The sequence below is a fragment of the Felis catus genome, chromosome B1 (genome assembly GCF_018350175.1).
Source record: "Felis catus isolate Fca126 chromosome B1, F.catus_Fca126_mat1.0, whole genome shotgun sequence".
NCBI classification, from domain to species: domain Eukaryota; kingdom Metazoa; phylum Chordata; class Mammalia; order Carnivora; family Felidae; genus Felis; species Felis catus.
In genome coordinates this window covers 86,057,537-86,071,646 of record NC_058371.1, presented here as the reverse complement: position 1 = coordinate 86,071,646, position 14,110 = coordinate 86,057,537, and the positions used below count along the sequence as shown (strand labels likewise).

The 14,110-nt window shown below is 42.6% G+C and overlaps 1 protein-coding gene and 1 long non-coding RNA gene across 4 annotated transcripts in view; both read right to left on the bottom strand.

Moving 5' to 3' along the window:
• Positions 1-14,110, bottom strand: part of MAML3 (mastermind like transcriptional coactivator 3) — a 417,019-nt gene that overhangs the window by 254,153 nt on the left and 148,756 nt on the right. The window lies entirely within an intron of this gene.
• LOC123384934 lies at positions 1,406-8,242 on the bottom strand. Its single transcript, XR_006596742.1, has 2 exons — positions 3,032-8,242; positions 1,406-1,803 (listed from the first exon to the last, which is right to left on the bottom strand). It is a non-coding gene; the product is annotated as an uncharacterized LOC123384934 (long non-coding RNA).

Here is a 14,110-nt window from a genome sequence, read left to right as displayed (position 1 = left end):
AAGGTGAAGGAACCAAGGATTTCAGGCCACTACAGAGCCAGTAAATCACATTTTAAAACATTTTCGTCTAAGTTACCTCTTTCTTCAACATGATGTAGGGTCTAGACTTGCCTGGCTCACCACTCCATCCTTAGATCTTTTTCTCCATATTCACTTGAACATGACTTCTCCCATTTTGTGCCCAGAGGCAGAGCTCATCAGTCCTCCCCTCTGAGGCACCCGCTGCATCCACCTTCCTGTCTTCCCCATCTCCAAGCCCCTTCCCCGTTTCCACGATGGTGTTCTCCACCCGCCACCTTAGCTCCATCCAGGCCCAGCCACTAACAGCTGGATTTGTGGTTTTCTAGAGCAGCCACCGTTAGTAAGTGGGGTCTGAGACTATCCCACTGTCCCACACGGGGTCTGGGTGGGTATGGACAGAGTCTCGGCATGACTGGGCATCAAGCTGTAGTTTCCCTGGACTATCCTACTCTCTGCTTGGCTGGCCGGCTTGCAGCGTTTTGGGCAAGTATTTCCCCAACCATTCAGTTTCCTATAGAACCTGATCTCAGCCCTGACACTTAGCTGCTTGTCTGGAGGCTGGTTCCTACCTGCCTCTTTATGCTGGGCATAGAGCCCAGCTCTTGGATCCTTTACCTCATCGTGAAGGGCCTTTTTGGCTTTACAACCTCTATACCCATAGATAACAAAGACTGTTTCTACCCTCAGAATGAGATGGCACACTCCAGGCTTCTTCCTTGAAGATGCCTTCTCCCTGTGCCTCCTACCCCCTCCCCTCACCTCCTTTGGCCATTAGCACTGCCTTCTTTTGACTTCATTTTATCCCAGTCTCTGAAGCATGGGGAGGGCCTCTGGCCAGCCTCCATTCCTGGTTGAGACTCAGGCTACTTCATTCTTCGGATAGGAGAACATATCAGAAAACCAAACAAACACCATGGGCCACAGTCTACCCACCCCCTAAATCCCAGTAATTTAGAAAGACTTACAGAGGTGCCTTTAGTCTGATAATAGAGTAAGTAGTCCAAATCAAGAGTCACCTGACTTGGTGGGGGGTGGGGGTGGGAATTCATTATCCATTCAACAAATAATTACTGAGGGGCTCCTCTGTAGCCAGCCCTGGTCCCGGTATGTGGTGCTGGGGATCAGCAGTGAACCAGGCGGCTGAGGCTCCTCCTTCAAACAACTCATACTCTGCTGCAGGAAGACAGGCAATAAATGAATAAACAAATGAGAAAACAACCGTTGGTGGTAAGCCTCATGCAGAAAAGTGAAATAGGGGAATGTGATAAAGAGAGAATGGCGTAGTCAGAGAAGTCTCCTTGGTGGGTGATCCTCAGCTGAGATCCGAATGACAAGAAGAAATCCAGGCAAAAGTCCAGGGCTGGGAATAGAAAAAAGGTCCGTGTTGTTTTTTTTAAATAACCTTTTATTTTAGAATTGTGCATTTGTTTGCTCGGGCTGCTGGAGCAAAATACCACAGACTGAGTGGCTTAAACAATGGAAATGTAATTTCTCACAGGTCTGGAGGCTGGAGGTCCAAGATCAATGTCATTAAGGGCTGGGTTCTTCTGAGGCCCCTTTCCCTGGCATGCAGATATCTGGCTATTCTCTCTTGCTGTCTTCTCACACAGTTGTTTCTTGTGCGTGTGTACCCCTGGTGCCTCTTCCTTTTCTTACAGGAACCGCAGTCATAGTGGTTTAGGACCCTACCCTCATGGCCTCATTTTAACTTACTCAGGGACCTTATCTCCAAATCTTGTTCTATTCTGAGGAATGGGGGATTGGGATTTCAACACATGAATTCTGGGGAAGGAAGGAGAGGGCAGTCAATTCAAAGAGTTTTAAATTTACAGAAAAGTTGCAAAGATGTAGTACAGAGAGTCCCCATATACTCTACACCCAGTGTCCTCTGTTATTCATATCGGGCTGGTACATTTATCACATCTAATTGTGGACTGATATGGACACATTACTATGGACCAGAATTAACACTTTATTCAGATTTCCTTAGTTTTTACCTCACGTCATTTTTCTGTTCCGAGATCCCACCCAGGATATCATAGTCCATTCCGTCAGTATGTCTCCTTTGGCTCCTCTCAGCCATGACAGTTGCTCGGACTTTTCCTTGTTTTTGAAACCCAGTTTGGAGAAGACTAGTCAGCTATATGGGGAGGACTAACCGGCTTACAGAATGCCTCTCACTCGGGATTTGTCTGATGTTGTTCTCATGGCTATGCTGGTGTTACAGGTTTTGGGGAGCAAGTCCACAAAAGTGAAGCGTCATTCTCATCACATCATATCAAGGGTGCATGATATCAACATGATTTACCACTGTTGATATGAACTTAATCATCTGAGGCAGTGTCTGCCAGATTTCCTCACTGTAACGTTATTCTTTTTTCCTCCTCACCACATTTTCTGCTTTAGGGAAAAGTCACTACGTGACTCTGGGAGCACGTTCAGGAGTAGGAAATTGTGCTCCACCTCTCTGATGGCCGAGTAATCTACATATATTATTTGAAATTCTTCTGGGTGGGAGATTTGTCATCCTTTCCATTTATTTACTTATTCAATAATTTATTTATATCAGCATGGACTCATGGATGTTTATTTATACTTTGGGTTATAATCCAATGCTACTTTGTTTATTTTGTTGCTCAGATTGTTTCAGTGTTGGCCACTGAGCGGTCTTTCGGTTGGCTCCTGTGTCCCTTTGGCAGGCTCCCATTACTGTTGGCGGGGGAGCGGGGGTAGGTCTGAGTACTTCCTTACTTCCTGCCATTATAAGATTCTCCAGGCTCATCTTCTATACTTCTGGCTCCAGCCCTATAATCGGCCATTTTTTCAAGAAGCCCAGATTCCTCTTATCGGAGAATGGCATGAGAAAGGAAGACCTGGGCAGTAGATGTGTTCATTGTCCCTGGGATGTCGTTTCTAGGCCCTCTGTGCGTAGTAGTCTGTGTATACACTCACAATTATAAATATTTCTATTTGTATCCAAATGTAACTATATTAAATTGTTCATACTTACATGAACAGGAGTTGAAATCAATGTCTCCAATGCTAGTCGATTACCCGAAGGATCATTCTAGCCTTCTCTCCTTGTTTTGCCGTTAACACCCCACTTCTCAACAGTTAGAAAACTGCCCCCCACAATCCACCATCCATTTACGAGGTTGTTCAATTTCAATATCCATTACAGTTGTTTCAGAATTGTTCATCTGTACCTTCCACAGGAAAAAAAACTATCAATTAGAGAACAGTGCTTATGTATGGCTCCTTTTGCCTTGAGTTTTGCAGGCCCTACTTATTTCTAAAGCCACATAGGTCAGCACCTTTGTTCCCCACTCTCTTCAATGAAGCTATTTCATATATATGTAGTAGATTTCTCTGTCAAAATTTGCATTCTATCTAGTATCTTCTGACTCCCCAAAAATACATTTTTAAAGTTTGTATACAGTAAGGTTCACGCTTTGTACCGTAAAGTTCAATCAGTTTTGATAAACGCAGTGTCATGTTTCATCATTGTAGTATCATAAAGAATAGTTTCACCACCCTAAAAACTCCCCTGTGCTTCACCTATTCAACCCTCCCGTTCCCTCCAATACCTGGCAGCCACTGTTCTGTTTATCTCTGTAGTTTTGCCTTTTACAGAATGTCATAAAAATAGAATCCCACAATATGGAGCTTTTTCAGCAGCATGAACACCAATGTTTTTATAGAGAGGTGATGGCCAACACTGTTCAACATTGCTGAGTGGTAAATAAGTACAGAAGAGTGACAGGTACCAGCATACTACAGGCTAGGTCTAGACATTTCCAGCAATAGAGCTGAACTTACTGGCAGCTATTTTAGTTCTCAATGTGACTGACTCGAGTGTGAGAAGAGGGCTGTAACACCAAGGGGAATCTTACCACGGAGCAGAGCTCTGGAGAAGGAAAGATCACATTTCAAAGATCCCCAAACATCACATGTTGGGTAACAGGCTGAAGGATGAGCCAATACTCCGCAACAGTTTAAGTCTCGTAGCATGCAATAAAAGGTCAGTGCTTTTAGATGTGCTTAAACTGTTTATCTGAGCTAAAATGGATTGTGATCAACAGTGAAACATGCCCAATTAACTTGGGAATCACTTAAACCAGCTGTCTATGTCGTTTCGCTAAGAAGCCCCAAATGAAGAATGCATATGCATAAGGATTAAGATTCTGTGCTCTCTAGAAATCAGCACATGTAGGTAGGTGCCCACTGAAAGCCTCATCTCGGGGCAGGACCCACATGTCCATATTTGCCCTGGCTTGTGGGGAATTAGCTAGACTTCCACCATGTGCCACAGATGCCAAGGAGGATGCAAGAAACGAAGAAAAAACACCCAAAGAGGCAACAAAGGTCTCCACTGAGACCCTCACAACAATTTCTTTCTGTAAATTTTGGAATACAAGCTCTTAAAGATGGGCTACGCAAATAGACCAGATCTCCTTGCCATCTCTAATATGATACTTTCTCCTACTCTTCTCAGTCTCATTCCCGCTGGCTTCCCAAGTTCACTGGTGGACCTATTAGCACCAATCATGTTGTTCCTCCAGCTCTACCGAAAGCGGTATCAGGAGGAGCAGGGCAGCAGACCAACACTTTCGTCCATGGCTCTCATCTTCCCCCCATAGATGGCCAGGTACAAACTGCTTTTTCTGCTTTTGGTGACAGACAATATTATCTCTTGTCATCTGAGTATATTACATGTAACAGTCACTTATTTATTCGTCTCTCGGCTGACCTCCTTCTCCTTCTCTTGGGTCCCCTTGCATTGAGTATCAAAGTTCCTTAGTGTACTATCAGGGACAGGCACAGTCGCCAAGATCCAAGGAGAAAACATCTTGGAAGGAAGCTGAGAAAACTGTGTATCCACTGATGTCTACTTTTTTTTTTTTAATAACGACTTTTAGTCATCATCAGTGGATTAAACACACACACGCACACACGCACACAACTGATTAGTTCTGGTTGTTATTCATTATTCTCCCACTTCTTGTTTCTAAAAAATCTGCATTACAAACAACCCTCCAGGATCTTATTCCAATCAACCTATCTCAAGTCTTACAATTAATATTCCTAATACAACCACTATGCCATTCGACTTTTTTTTTTAAAGCAACAAAAACCAATGCCAACGAATCACGAATCTCCATGAAAAGAGGGCCAGAGAGGTTAACCGCAGAGCGAATTTGACATTGCAAAGCAAGAACCTCCCCTGCGCTGCTCCGTTCAGCAAAGCTGGCGGTCTGAGAGAACACAGGAAATGCAGTAAACACACAGTAAACTGTACACACAAAGCAGCCATCAGCAATTTGCCTGGTGGGGTCGGATAGCATGTGGCTGATAGGTCTCAGGAGATGAGAAACAAACAGCCATGATGGATTAAGTGATTGCTATTGGCTGTGTGCTTGCCCTGAATATTTCACCATGGACAGTAATCAATTACTAGAGACCAGTAATGATACCAATCAAATGCACTTAGCACCTCTGCACTATCAACCTGAGGGTTGCCGAACTGCCAGTTTGAAAGGCTTAAGGCTGTGTGAGAAGTGACATGTGAGGTAGCCACTGCGAAGACTTTAGATCGGGGGGAAGCAGGCTTTTTTTTCCCCCTCTTCGCGTTAAAAAGATAAATGGAGAAATTAGCCATTCACCTGCCCTGCATTAAGGTTTCTTTTAAAACAAGCAATATTCTCCCTCTCCCTCTTTCCCAAGGGGATGACCGTTTATAAATATTTTGGCATAATTTGAAGTCTCCTGGTCAGCAGTTTCATGTGAGCAAACAGCCTCAAAGAAAATGACGGAACAGAAGCTGTGGTAAAGCAGAAAGACGGCCAACCTATTGCTTCTGATTACCACCAGTCACCATGGAGTTCTGATGCTATGATGTCATTCCCTGTCTTTTTCTTCTGTGGTGGGAATGCCGTGCATCATCCTGTAGGTCCAGAATGCCCTGGCCTAGCGTGCTGTTCTTTATGGTGTCCATGAGAAGTTGAAAAAGAAAGGAGTCTGTCTGGGTTTCCAGCATGTCAAAATAGAAGTCAGTCCCACCTCTTCTTGGGTTTAGGCACCCTGTCTTCTCCCTTCACAGGCATCTTCATGTATAATCTGGGAGTTCTCAGGAAGAAACACAGAGCTGTAAGTTTGCAGAATCTTGTCTCTGGTGCTCTCTCTTCTGTTGCCTGTTAGTTCAGTTCCAGTCTGTAGTGAAACAGTGGCCTGCCCCACACTTACTACTTTGATGGACCTTTTGCTTTAACAATAACGAGAACTCATCAAAAGGGGGTGTGGAGGGAGCCTCCGAAGAATTGTCCCACACTTCATTCTTGAGGTTTATTTTTGCTGCGTTTTAACAGTTTTTTTCCAGGTAAGTATAAATTCCCTTTTCATGAGCTGGAGAGAACGAAAAAGACTAAGTCGATGGAAGGCTTCCATTAAACTGTTGTTTACCAATCACTTTGGCTCTTTGGTTGTCCTGGCTTAAACTTACACAAGACAGGGTAGGAAAGGACACAAGAGAACATTTCAGGATGGTGGAAATAGTCTGTATCCTCAATGGGGTGGTGGCTACACGAGTGCATACATTTGTCAAGGCTCAAACTGCACACTTAAAATCGGTGCACTTGTTGTATGTAAATTTTATCTCAATAAAATTGGGTTAGAAACTCTTAACAAGCAACTTGTAACTAACAAGACAGATCCTCAGATGGGGAAGTGAGATAAATATGTCCTTATCTTACCCCTGTTGAATGGGGTGATTTTTTCAATACAACACATTCTGAATATCGCCCCACTCTGTGCACGGAGCAGCAGTGCAAAAATCCCAGGGCGTGCTCACTGTTCACCCGTGCCTCCTCTCAGAGGCAGCTGTCTGTACGGATCGACTACACTGCAAGCTGCCTCGGTTGGCAGGACTGCCCCCTCCCCCTCCCCAGAGATTTATGAACTCTGCCCATCCAGGAGCACAACCCAGAGTAGGGCTCCGGACGGGAGAGAAGCAAAAATCTCGGCCAAGGACACAAATCTCTCAGAACCACCAGAGGTGCTGCCCTCCAGTAAAAGAACGTTCTGAATGGATTCATTCATGTCCCATTATCAAGATTGTTCCTAATAATATGCGCCACCTTACCTATGCCACAAGGGCATTGTTAGAATTAATGAAATAATGAGGCCTCTGGAGTACTTCCCCAGTGAGAATGCCAGGAGAATCAGAACCATCAGCCTCCCCCAAGCACGAATTCAAGGACGAAATCTTTCTGATGGCTTTAGCTGCCTTCTCGCTCTCCCTCCCCATTATGGTATCTCTATTATGCAAACATGGACGAGGATTTGGTTGAACTTGTCACTCAGGTGTGTAACTCTTCAGCCGCACCCTCTGCGCTTTGGGATGCTGTTACACATCTGTGGGTCATGGACCCCACAGACCTCACTGTGAAACCCAGACATTCCGCCCCGTTCCTATCCCAGCAGCATCACCAAGTGACCTGTGATAAGCTTCTTCCTTACATGTTCTGGTTATCCTTCTACCCAGCATTGGTCAGGCTACTCTTTTCCTCCGGAAGACCATGGTCATGCCACGGCCTTTAGAGGAATGGATAAGAGCAGGAAACATGTAAACCTGCTAATGCTGTAACTGGCATTTTCCCAGTTTTGTTTATCTAGCCCCTGCCCTTAGCACTGCTGCTCCCTCCCTACTTTTTCACACTTTCTCAGAGTCGAAAGTACTGTTGACTACAACTGCTATAGTTATATGAGTAACCAGTCTCACTACACAGAAATCGTAATATTTACTTATCTGGACAGACCTAAAAATCACATGTAATAAAAAAAAATCTGGGGGTGCCTTGGTGGCTCAGTCGCTTAAGAGTATGACTCAATCTCAGTTCAGGTGGTGATCTCACGGTTCATGAGTTTGAGCCCCCTTTGGGCTCCATGCTGAGAGCGTGGGGCCTGCTTGGGATTCTCTCTCTCCCTCTTTCTACCCCTCCCTCGCTCGTGCTCTCTCTCTCAAATAAATAAACATTAAAAACATCTGGATGCCACACTATTTCTAATGCTTGTGAATCACATGTGCTAAAAATATAACTTTAGTAAGAATATTTACTAAGTTAAAATGTAATATTAAGATAATATTGGGGCTCCTGGGTGGCTCAGTCGGTTAAGCGACTGACTTCGGCTCAGGTCATGATCTCACAGTTTGTGAGTTCGAGCCCCGCGCTGGGCTCTGTGCTGACAGCTCGGAGTCTGGAGCCTGCTTTGGATTCTGTGTTTCCCCTCTCTCTGCCCCTCCCATGCTCGTGCTCCATCTCTGTCTCTCAATGATAAATAAATGTTAAAAAATAAAAAAAATTAATATTATAATCAATTCATAAATATTTACAACACAAATCTTGTCCTTGAAAATAATATTATTGGAGGTTTAAAACGCAAGGGTTTATTTCTGGATTCTCATTTCTGTTCCATGTGTCCATCCTTGCACCAACAGAGTATCTTCTTAAATACTCTGACTTTACAGTACATTTTTTTTTTAAAGTTCATTTACTTTGAGAGAAAATGGGGAGGGGAAGAGAACAGGAAAGAGAGAGAATCCCAAGCAGGCTCTGCACTGACAGTGCAGATCCCAGTGTGGGGCTCAAACTCACAAACCAGTGAGATCACGACTGGAGCTAAAACCAAGAGTCAGGTGCTTAACTGACTGAGCCACCCAGGTAAACTCCACCATTTTTTTCTTTTTTAAGTTTATTTATTTTGAGAGAGAGAGCGAGAGAGCAGAGGAGCAGAGAGAGGCAGAGAGACAGGAAGAGAGAGTACATTTTAAAATACTATATGGATATTATCTGTTCACCCTTTTCAAAACTCTTTTAGCTATTATAGGTCCATTTCATTTCCCTATACATTTGAGGGCCAGCTTGTCAATTTCTACAAAAAAATCCAGCTGAAATTTTCACATAGGGATTGCACTAAATTTGGGGGAGAATTGCTATCTTGACAACAGCTTTCCAATACTTGAACTGGAATGTCTCTCCATTTATTAAGATATTTAATTTCTTTTAGCCATATATGATAGTTTTCAGTGTATGAGTCTTATACCTCTAATAACTTTATTTCTAAGACTTTCCTTTTTCAGATACTAGTGGGAATAGCATCACTTAATTTAATTTTCAGATTGTTTATTACTTATAACAGAAATGGAATGTTTTTGTATATTAATCTCATACCCTGCCACCTTGTTGAACTCATTTATTAGTTCTAATAGTGTGTGTGTGTGTGTGTGTGTGTGTGTGTGTGTGTGTGTGGACTTCTTGGGATTTTCTACATACGCAATAAAGTCATCTACAAATAAACTTTTCATTCTTGATGTTTTTATTTTACTTTTGCCTTGTGGCACCGTCTATAACTTCTGGTATAATACTGAATGGAAGTGGCAAGAACTAACATCCATGCCTTATTCCCTGTCTTAGTGGGAAAGTATCTTATCCTTCACCATTATGCATTATGACAGCTGTAGGGTTTTTGTAGATGCCCTTTATCGGGTTGAGGAAGCTCTCTGCTATCCCTAGCTTGTTGAGAGTTCCTATCATGGGTAGATGTTGGATTTTGTCAAATGGTTTTTTCAGCATCTACTGAGATTAAAAATGTGGATTTTGTCTTTTATTCTATTAATGTGGTATATTACATTAATTAATTTTCAGACCCTAAACAAACCTTACATTAATAAAACACTTAGTTTTTCTACTGACTGCTTCGATTCCTGAGTAGGGGTCTCTTCTTTCTTTGCGTATCCCGTAATATTTTGCTTAAAAAGGACATTAAAGATGCATACATTGTAGTAATTCTGAGTTGTAATATTCCCCTCCCACCCCTGAGGCTGGTGGTTGTTTCTGTTTCTGTTCATTTCTTTAGCTGTTTAGTAATTTGCCTGGATTAATTCTGTGAAATCTATGTTCCCTGCAGTGTGAGGTCACTGATGACTCTTCTCAGTTTTGTTTTTTAATTCCTGTTTTTATTTTCAATCCTGGTTTTTCTAGGAGTGCCTGAGTGGCTCAGTCAGTTAAGCCTCCAAGTCTTGATTCTGGCTTAGGTCATGAGATCAAGCCCTACATTGGGCTCCATGCTGGGCATGGAGCCTGCTTAAGATTCTGTTTCCCTCTCCCTCTACCCCTCTCCCCACCCCAGCTCAAGTGCTCTCTCTCTCTCTCTCTCTCTCTCTCTCTAAAACAAAAGACAACAAAACAAAACAAAAGCAAACACAAAAACCAGGTTTCTAGTTGTCACCCCTGTGTCTGCACGGTTGAATGATTGGTCAGCGCTTTGACAGAGATCGTGATCAAACACTTCAAGCCAGTAAAACTTCCATTCTCAGTGGATGGATCTGCTTGTAGGTAGAGGAGCACACTCAAAGTTCAGGCCCTTTTCAAGAGGGTCTCCGCCTTTGCTCTCCACTGGGCCCTTCCATGTTTCCTCTATGCATGTGCCTCAGCCTCAGGAGTGGCCGGAAATGTGTGGATACCTTGGGCCCTCTGTTGTCTGCTGCCTAGAAGTATGCTTACCCCAACTATTTCTGCGACCGAGAATAAAAGTGCCACTGGCCTCTCCAATCCCCCGTCACCGAGATCATTATGTCCTCCACCAATGCCACTGGTCGCGAGCCCACCTTTCCAAATCAAGTGAGTTCTCAGCAGCAGCAGGAACAACCCGCCAGGCCTTATGAACTGTGGTCTCCCTACCCCAAAACCTCCGTGACAACCAAGCTGGGCAAGGGATGGGTGCAGCCCCAGGCAAGAATTCCAACTGCCACTATTCTCAACAGAAGTTCAGCAGATTTTATAGTATAAACATTTCTCAGATTGTTTCATGCCTTTATTCAATTTCCAGAGCGCTGAAATGATTGTTTTTGTTCATGTTGTCCAACTTCATATTTGCTTTTTTAAAGAGAGGATTTGTTGACCTCCTTACTAGCCCATGGCCAAAAGTCCCGCCCCGTGATTTATTTTTAAATGCTGTGGGTACTACGCAGAAATTTGGCACTCCAGATTATTTATATCCCATCCAATAGGATTTTTATAGTGTCAAATGCTATATAGTTCTTTGTAGGTCTGATAAAACATTTATCTTTCCAAGTGAATAAGGCCCAACTTGAAACTGTGGAATAAAAACACAATTATTAAAGACTTAAGTCAAACTACTTGGAGGCCCAGTTCTGGATAGACAGCAGAAACTCAGTAAATGACCTTTGATTCATTGATGTGGGTTACCGCCTTTATTTTAAGGAAAATGTGCTCATTTCTCCCCATTTTTGGGATATTTCTACCCTCTACGTTTCACCAACCATCTATACCAAATGCCATACGAAGGATATAATTAAAGATCACTTTTTTAAAACTCTCCTAAAAACATCCAATCATAGCTACATTTTACTTTTTTGCATCATCCACTTCTTGAAAGTCACAGTGGGTTTTCCAGCTCATCTCAAGCAAGTATCTGATTGAGATGTTGTTAATGTTAAACGGCAATATCACTTGATTAATATATTAAAACTGTCATGGTCATCTTCATTTACCTCAATAAAGACTGTTCATTATTTTCAATGGCTCTTTATTGCTTTATATCTGAAATTATGAGATTAAAAAAGCCAGCAAAGCAGTAGAAGATCCATCACCTCTATCCCCCTATCTCTGAAGGAAAAAAAAAAAAAAAAAACCACAGCACGTCTTATGGCATGATTCAACCTGGGAATAAAAACAGCTTTGCCAACATCAACGAAAACTCACCACAGCTGGTAAAGTTAAAATCAATACCAGCCCTTTAAAGGAACATAAACATATTTGCCTGAGATCGTGTAACGAATTGGTACAACCAGAAAAGTAGACCAGAAGGCCTGTCTTGTAATCCTATATTCCAGTCTCCCTCTACTTCCATCAAAACTGAACGATACGGGCCAGTTACCCAAAGCTTTGTCCCAGCCTCCCTTCTGTTTGAGAATTTTCTTCCTAAAAAAGAACTACGACGGTGTAGAGGAGGACAGAGATTGGTTCACTGATCCAGCTGTGTTAACAGTATCCTCAATGGAAAAAGAACAGAGAATTAAAAGATTTGGCCTTCTTTTCCTTCAAAGGCAACGCAAGTATGATCAGAAAACCAAATCTCAAATCAACTAACAAAGCACAGACCGATTTTGCTGTTTCATCCCAGAACGGAATAGGTGTGTGTTAAATTTGCAACATACCATTCCAATTTTCTCCATGAGCAGTTGCAGTTTTAGCTACCATCAGTTCTTACCATGTTAAAACACATTTTCCAAGCCTCTTCTCTATAATGAAACCACTCTGAAGGTTCCAAATTGCTTTCTCATGGGGGATGTTATCCCATACATCCTGATAACTGTTATAATACTCATTTAAGGAAGGTAGGGAGCAGGTATTAAACTTCCAGTGAGAGGAAACCCAAGCGCTTAAAAGATGCACCCGCGAGGTCTCAGAGTTCCTCACTGGCAAAGTGACAAGTCGAAGTCGCTGAGGTTGGTATAGAGCTGGGTCTAAAAAATTGAGCTGACTCCCTCCTGGGTCATCACCACTTTATATAAGAAATGGGTCAAAATTACAAGTGGAAAGAAAACCAGATGGATATTCTCACCTGTCTACACATCAGTACATGTGCACATGTTGATTCATCAAAGGCTTTATTCTATATGTTAACTAACCCAACAATGTTTCCCAGTTTATCCAGATGATTCTATGAAAACCAGAACAAGTGTTTCCTCAAGTACCATAACTTATTTGGATAATGAAATTTATGTTTGCCTTACAAAAGTTTATCACTATTTAATCATACCCTTGACCTAATAGATGCCGTCAGTCTACAATGGGAGACTTTTCCCTTTTCAAAAAAACAATAAAACTAGATTCATATCTGGACTACCATGGCTTTCTCATAGCAACATGGGAAGATGAAAATCACTCAGATGAACCCTCTGGTTTTTTTATCTGTTCTGTTTAACTTAACAGTACATTTGGAGTAAGTTTAAAATCTGAAAAATTATTCCAGTCGAGGCCTGAAGTGGGACTGCTTTACATAGAAGGAGAAGCAGAAAACACAAATCATGATTTTTAACAAGTCACATTGGGAAAGAGTAAGACCAGTCAACTTCCTCTCCAACTTATTTTCATGACACATTCGTAAATATTCAGAAGACAATAATGACTTCAAATTCCACCAGACCATAGGTTTTAAATACTAGACCAAATATCAGAAGACCCAAGACTTGTTGTCATTACCACTAATTATGTATTAAGTAGCAACCCTACCCTAACACTGTGACATTCAATGGGTGTCCTTAAGGAGCTTACACTCTGCAGTAGATGCTCATGATATTCACACAACACAGAAATCACCGCAATAACATGAACACAGTTATAAGTATCCCTTGATTTGTTTATTAGATATGCTCAAGCCAACTTGGCAGAAAAGAAACTTGTGTGCATTAGAATTCATTTTCCAAGTATACAGCATCCCTTATCCCACAGAAGTCCCAGTGGTCCATTCCCAGTTGTACCAGTCCCTGAGAAAGTACCTGCAGAGCTGGTTGGAGCTGCTCCCACAGAGGCCACGGGACAGCAATGCAGGGTCAAAGCACCCAGCTCCAATGTTGGAATCCAGATCCTGGTGTCCACGAGCCCAACTTAATAATACAATTTGACTAGGTCCATGCTTCAGTTTACCCATTCTTTCTCACAATTCCTCTCTGCAAACTGAAATGAAGATTTAGGCTTCTAGAATTGGAAGGAACTTTGCATGGGAGTCTGCAGGAGTTAGTAAGTTTCTACTGGTGCTGGCATCAGAGCTCGATCTCCTGCCCCCAGGCCTCTTCTAGTTTTACACTGCCACACTAGGTTGGGGTACATTTGGAAATGACACCAGCATTTCTTCTTTGGGAATGTGGATTAGGTCTGGGTTGCCTAGGGGAAAATTCTAGATGGAGCTCCTGGAGTTTTAGATATCCCGGGACGAGAAGTACATAGCGAAAGGGAAGTACAGGGCACACTTGTGTACAAAGGAGAGAAAGCACTAAATGGTGTTGATG